At 35.1% G+C, this 7197-nt stretch overlaps 1 pseudogene; it reads left to right on the top strand.

The window, feature by feature from the left end:
• The first annotated feature begins 240 nt into the window (after positions 1 to 240).
• Positions 241 to 384, top strand: LOC132242453 (small nucleolar RNA SNORA48; annotated as a pseudogene).
• Positions 385 to 7197: the final 6813 nt, after the last annotated feature.

The raw sequence follows: 7197 nt of genomic DNA, 5'->3' as shown, positions 1-7197 counted from the left end.
TCAGGATGGAAGTGGCTAGCCTTTAAGACAGTGGTGAACTATATGATAAAAAAAATCAGTTACAAAAATAGTTCAATATCATGATATATTTTCCATATGTCAGACCATATCTAGATTATTGATTTCCATACTTGCCAGCAAATCATAAGTGAAATGCTGCCAGTCAGGAGATTAAAGTCCCTGAAAGCTTTATGTATAAATCATTGTCAAAGGAAATTCTGTTAAGATTAGTTCTTCCAACCCCCCTGGCAATAGGCACGGAGGTACCTGATTGGTGGTGTTGCTCTTAGGTCAGTCAGGAGCAAAGCAGACATACACTCCTTAGTACATCCTAGCTTGATGCCTGTGTTGGTGGCCAGAACTGTTTCATGTCTGGGCACATAAAAAAGAAAAAAAAGATTAGGTCTTCCAAGAAGTATAATTGTGACCGAACATCTTAGCTACCCCAAAACACATAAAGCACATAAAAAGCTTTTTACAGGCAATAAACAAATATAAACCAGTTATAGGCATTGCAAAGGAGTTAGGTTTCATTATAAAATCTAAAATCATTTTTTAAAAGCCAGTCACATAAGTACAAATACTGCATGATTCCACTGCTGTGCGTATCTACAATAGACAGTCATTTAGAAGCAAAAAATAGAATGGTAGTTTCCAAGGGCTGAGGGGAATGGGAAATGGGAGTTACTACTTAATGTGTACCCCCCCAAAAAAAATAATAGAAAAAAGTGGTTGTGAAATTGCTCACTGAGTACTGTTAGGGAAAACCAGGCATTCAATATGGAACTTAACATTTTGGTATCTTTTGAAATCTGCATTGGCAATTTCTGGGTAAAGATAGTGGACAGAAACTATACATATCTACTTGTGATTCTTTCCACATTCCCTCTATGCAGTAAAGCCATATTTTTAACTGACGTAAGCCAAAAAGATAAAGAGAATGAAATATAAACAATAGAAAAAAAATATTGAAGAAGAAATATAAAATTTTAGAAAATAATTACAATATTTAGAAATCCATTTTGGAACAACTAATATTAAAATAACAGGTATTCTACAAAAACAGATGTGGAAATCCCTAATGAAATAATTAAAAAAAATAATTGCTTATGGAAGGGCTTTAATTTCTAGTTTGAAATAATCCATATATCTACAAAAAATGTGAATCAATAATGAATCAAACATATATATTAAAAAATAAACACTAGAATGACTTTATACTTCACATAAGCAACATTGCAAACAAAAATACATTGGAACAGTATTTTCAAGATTTTGAGAGAAGAGTTTTTCAAACTTTGAATTTTATCTCCAGCTAAGTCATCATGTAAATGTAGAATAATGTTATCTTCACATCTAAATGCTCTACAAAAATTGCCATTCAAGCATCTTCCTTGGGAAGATACTGGAGAATACTGTTTTCTGAAACCATTAATAAAGAAGCCACAGCATATAGGAAATTTAAGAATAAATGAAAAAAATAAATTATAGCCAGGAGATTTAAGAAATCATTTTGTTGTGTTTGGTTAGCCCAACCTCCTACTTATGCCCCATCTTATAAACGTCAGGATGATGTCCACATCATGGCAACATAAGACTGCTCTCCTTTTGTCCCTACATTTTAGCAATTAAAATTTGGCATCCATCCACAAATAAAAAATGCCTCTACGGTAGTAGTGGGATCCTGCACCATACACCAAGAAATGCAGGAGCTAGAAAAGATAATTTCACTTTGGCTACATGTGCAAAAGGAAACCACCTGGTACAGGGTGAACATCATATTCATAAACATGCAGATACTTGAGCAAAAGTGACCTATGGGTTCAGATTCTTTTCATTTCGATACATGCTTTCTCTTTATGAATGAGAGGAGATAAAGAATGCCTGTCAATATAACAAAATAGATAATATATGTCAGTGATTTGATATTTTTCATGGTGGGACTTCCAGATCTGCCGACTCCCTAAGTTCTGTTGGTTCTTAGAAACTGAAAGATGCTTTTATTGGGAATCAGAAAAGCACCTGAGGTCTGAGTAAGAAGCAGAATGACGGGATATGATCTTCCCTTACCCTATTGCAGGGACGTAATGGGAAGTGAGGGGTTTAAAGTAATTGGAAGGAAATAAATAACTGCAACTTTTGGCCTGCTTTGATTTATGCTTACATTAGGGTGTTTGAAGAAGAGAGTTTTTAAGGAATGCGTTTTTCTCTTTGTCGAACCTAGTAAGAAGCTTTAAACCCAATACGTTTAGACAAAATTATAAAATAAAAGGACAGAGATGTAGGACAGATGTGTATTGAACAATCACTATGTGTCAGACATATATTAATTTTATATAATTGTCTTATTTATGCTGCCAACAACCCTATGAGGCAGGTATTATTACCCCACGCTATACAGACGAGGAATATAGATCAGAGTTAACTATCCTGTTCAGTGTTACACATTGAATACATTGTGGCAATGGAATGCATGTCCTCCCGAAAACATGTTTTTGGTTGTTGTTTTTGTTGTTGTTTTACTACAGATGATGTAGATCTGTAGTATTAGAGAATGAGACTTTAAGAATGATTCCAAGATTTATGCTCTGTGCAATAAAAAGATGGAGTTACCATAACCTAAAAATTTGGACTTAACTGGATTTGTACATCAGTTGAATAAAGATTTTCTTTATATTTCCTTTGTATGCTCTTAATTACAGAGGTCAGCTAGATCTAGGGTCATAGTTAATATAATGTTTCCACTCATTTGAAACAAACAAACAAAAAAATCCATTAAGAGTCTGGATGCTTATTTGAAGCTACTCTGCTTTGAAGAACTCTCTAGCAATGGATGAAGGGGGGGGAGGAACATTTTGAAAGTTAGTGTGTCTTCCTTTACTGCTAATACTTGTTTAATAAGTGATTGATATTATCAATAGTTCTATATGAATTACTGAATTCCCTTTTACGGAGTTTTTTACTGGATCCAGGAAACCAGAATTACTCATCTACTTGTCAGCAATGTAGCCAAGAGGACTCCATGAACTGACCAGTGTTGGGTTGGATTATTTTTAAGATATCTTTCCACAATAAGCTTATAAGGGATTTGGATTTTAGTCCATATTCCATTTTCTTTGTATTGTTTTAGGCAAATATATTTGAACATATGGCATTTTAATAATCATCATGAATCACATGAATGGAATAACTGTATTCAATATACAGGGAAGTGACGGGCCTCAGTAAATTAATGATTTCATTAACAACACAGTAACATTTCCACCATTATAAATATTTAACCTAAAACAAGTTACTTCAAATCTAATACTTTACCTCTAATACAGTGCTCAAATTGCCTGACTCAAGGCAGATGGCCACTTTTAGTTCCTAGGTCTCAAAGGGTCAAACTTTTAAGAAATTCAGAATCACTTCATTTAGCTCCGTAAATTCTAACCCTTCCCCCGAGACACTCCCAGGTTGTAGTAAAGGGTGAGACATGCATTTTTAAGAAAACTTTAAAATCTCATCTTACTCAAAATACTGGTGAAACAAAGTCTAGGTATATTAACTTAAAAATGGTACCTTTATTACATGCTTTTCTTTTGGTTAAATTCCAGTTATTCTAAAAGCTATTATTTATTACAATTTTTATTTACCAAACTCAAGTTTTTGTATTACTAATCCGTTGAGAAACCCCATGGTATAAGTATTATGATTCCTTTTTCCCAGAAGACCCTATAGCTCAGAGGGCTTAAGTAGCTCATTGAATGTTACAGACACACATACTATGTCACAGAGCCAGAGTCTGACCTCGGGCATCTTGACAATAAAGCAGATACTTAAATTCTATTCATTATTATGTATACCATTGTAGAAAAGGTGATTTTTTTTAATTTGCAAGGTAATTTTCAAAGCTTTATAAAATACTTTTATGTGTAATTAATAGCACATCCCTCAGGACACCAAATGACACTTCACGTTTTCAAACTAATATTGGTTCAAAGGGGATAATGTAGATGTTTACCTCCATCTGTTTTTAGTTCTGATTATTTCTACTGTTTTCAACTTAATTTTTTTTTTCTCAGAACAAAATGAGCATAAATAATCATTCAGTGCTTTTCATAGAGTTCCCATGCTTAGAAGGAACTAGAGTTCAGGGCATTCAGCAAAGAAAATGATGTGAATTAGGCCCTTAGGAGGTTATAGTCCCTTAGAAAGTAGGACATATGTATAAAAATTTTATAGTCTAAGGTGAAAGTGGCAAACAGAGTGAAAGATATGCTGATGAAAGGCAATGAAGATAAGAGTACACCAGACCATGACCAGGCAAACATATTCAAGGAGGGTTCCTAAGCTAAGCTAAGATGAACAGTTGGATATGAGCATGTGTGGAACAGAGAAAATGGATTTTTTTTATCATACAGGGAAGGGAAAAAAAAGGGTGCAGGCAAGGAAAGGATAGAGCTGCTATAGAAATACTAAGAAATTCAATTTGGCTAAATCATAAGAACCAGAATTAAAGATGAAATTGGAAAAAGTAGGTTAATATATGTACTTTACTTAGTTGTCTTTTGATTAGTGACAGTACATCATGAATCATTTTTTTCAGTATTTAATATTTATTGACTTATTTGGGAAAACACCTAGTTTCCATGGCAAGGCAAAGGAAAAGGACAAGAAGAAAAAAAAAAAAAAAACACCAATTCTCCATCATCTTTAAAAAATAACAATTTAAAGGCATGGATACAAATACCTTGTTAAACAAAACAGCTGAATTAAATACAACCGAGGAAAATGCAAGCATTTTGGTGTGTGTGTTTTTAAATATATTTTATTGATTTTAGAGAGGAAGGGAGAGAGAGATAGAAACATCAATGATGAGAGAGAGTCATTGATTGGCTGCCTCCTGCATGCCCCCCTACTGGGGATCTAGCCTGCAACCCCGGTTGCCCTTGGCTGGAATCAAACATGGGACCCTTCAGTCCACAGGCTGACGCTCTATCCATTGAGCCAAATCAGCTAGGGCAATGCAAGCATTTTGACTTCTGATGTTAAAAATGTGTTTCTGATTATTGTTGTACATGACATAAGTACAGAAGGGGAGATGGATACTGTTTAGTTATAGAAGATAATGAAAGGGTAGAGTCTATGAGTTGTTTTCACGGGTTAATAAAGTTTTTATCTAAGACTCTGCTTGGAAATGTTTCCAAATGCTAAAATTTGAATAAATGGCTTCCTGGTCAAATATAATAAGTTTAACCTTTACTCAGCTGTCAGTAAAAGGCACTTGGCAACTTGTCATACAGGTAAAAACCAAGTCAGAATATCAGTCAGTTTCTTAGTAGGATAAGCCCCTTTTGCTTTTTTCTTCTTTGACAAATGTCAGAAGAAATATAATTCTTTTGTTGGTCATACTAATGTGAAACCTAGAACCTAAAATAAGGCAGCAAAGTTGTCTTTGTGCTGACAAAGGGCCTCAGACATTGGTGTTTCCTAGAGCAATGATAGTATTTTCGTAAAAATACGTAATTCTGTGTGTGTGTGTTTTTATAAATCTTTTTCTGTTGAAAGCATTACATATGCCCCTTCCCGCTCCCACTGCCTTCTTCCACCCCACTCCCTCCCAAGACTCTTTTTTTGATTCTGGTTGTATTCTTGGTCCAGGGGCAGAAGTTAGAGCCTTACTGGTAACCAGCCAATCATTATCTACACTAACATAAACACTCGGTCTGACTGTGTTCCAATCATTTACAAAAATAGAGAGAAGACCAGATTTGGCCCACGGGCAACTTTCATTTCCAATATGTCTATACACTTAACATGCCTTTTAAATTTTTCAGTGTTCTTAATGATAACTTTCACATTATATATTTATTTGTTTACTGTCTGTACCTTCTAAAAGGATGCAGACTTCCAGAGGGAAGATTCTTTGTGCTAATTATTCATGTATTCGCAATTGCTAGAATAGTGTCTAGTATATATTAGGGTATTACAGGAGATCACAATTTTGGGCCCAATTATTTACACCTCTTTTTCTTTTTTTAAAATATATTTTATTTATTTTTTTACAGAGAGGAAGGGAGAGGGATAGAGAGTTAGAAACATCGATGAGAGAGAAACATTGATCAGCTGCCTCCTGCACACTCCCTACTGGGGATGTGCCCACAACCAAGGTATATGCCCTTGACGGGAATCGAACCTGAGACCCTTGAGTCCGCAGGCTGATGCTCTATCTATTGAACCAAACCGGTTAGGGCTACACCTCTTTTTCTTTATGTCTTTTTTCTTTATGAAGTTATGTGGTAAAGGTTAAGCTTTACCACAGAACTTTAGATGTGGATAGCATAAAAGACATGTTGATGAAAGGCAATGAAGGTAAGAGATCAAGAAAATTACTTGACAGATAGGTAGTTGCAAGCCTGACCTTAAACATTGCATAGGATTTCTAGAACCTGTTGAATTCCTGCTCTCAGCAAAAGAAGAAAACCCCAGTTTATCCTTAGAATCCAAGACAAATGAAAGAAATATGGAACAGACCTGGGCTAAATCTTCAGCATTATTAAAAGCTATATTCTCATGGATTTTGTCAAAAAAAATACCTTCAGTGGAATATTTTATTTATTATTGAGATATTAGATGTTTCCATTATAAATATCCTAGCTCAACTGCAGGTGAGTAGAATGAATTTTCTTAATACTTGGCACATCAAAAGAACTCAATTAATCGTACCAATCCTTATAATTCATCCTGTGTCCTGGATGGCCACATTTTACTATAGTCATAATCTCATTACCATCCCAGTATTCTCCACAGCCATACTTCCTACTTTTGTTTTCTGGGGTTCTAAGTCAATTGCTAGAGACGGTGCTATTTTATTAATCAGCCTTTCATAAAAGAGACTTTCCAAGTAAGCATACTTCTGAACTGTGGTGAGCCATGTAGGATTTGTGAACTTGATGTCTGTTATTCATGCATTCCTGAAGAGAAGTGGCAGAAGGTCATTCTCAAAAGAATTCTCAAGAACAATGTTGAATTATTGATTTCTGATGTGCAGTAGAGGAGGAAGGAACAGGTATCGAAGGGACTAGACCTTGGGCCTGGAAGTCTGCGAAGGCTGGGCTTGTAGGTTTCCTCTGGATGCTCATGAAAGGTATGTTAACCTTAACTTTGTGAGGTTGTTGCGAAAATTCTATCCCTGCCTAGTCCTACAGGCTC

This window comes from Myotis daubentonii, chromosome 9 (assembly GCF_963259705.1).
Source record: "Myotis daubentonii chromosome 9, mMyoDau2.1, whole genome shotgun sequence".
NCBI classification, from domain to species: domain Eukaryota; kingdom Metazoa; phylum Chordata; class Mammalia; order Chiroptera; family Vespertilionidae; genus Myotis; species Myotis daubentonii.
Note: the sequence above shows the minus strand (reverse complement) of the source record. Positions and strands in the feature narration are given on the sequence as shown.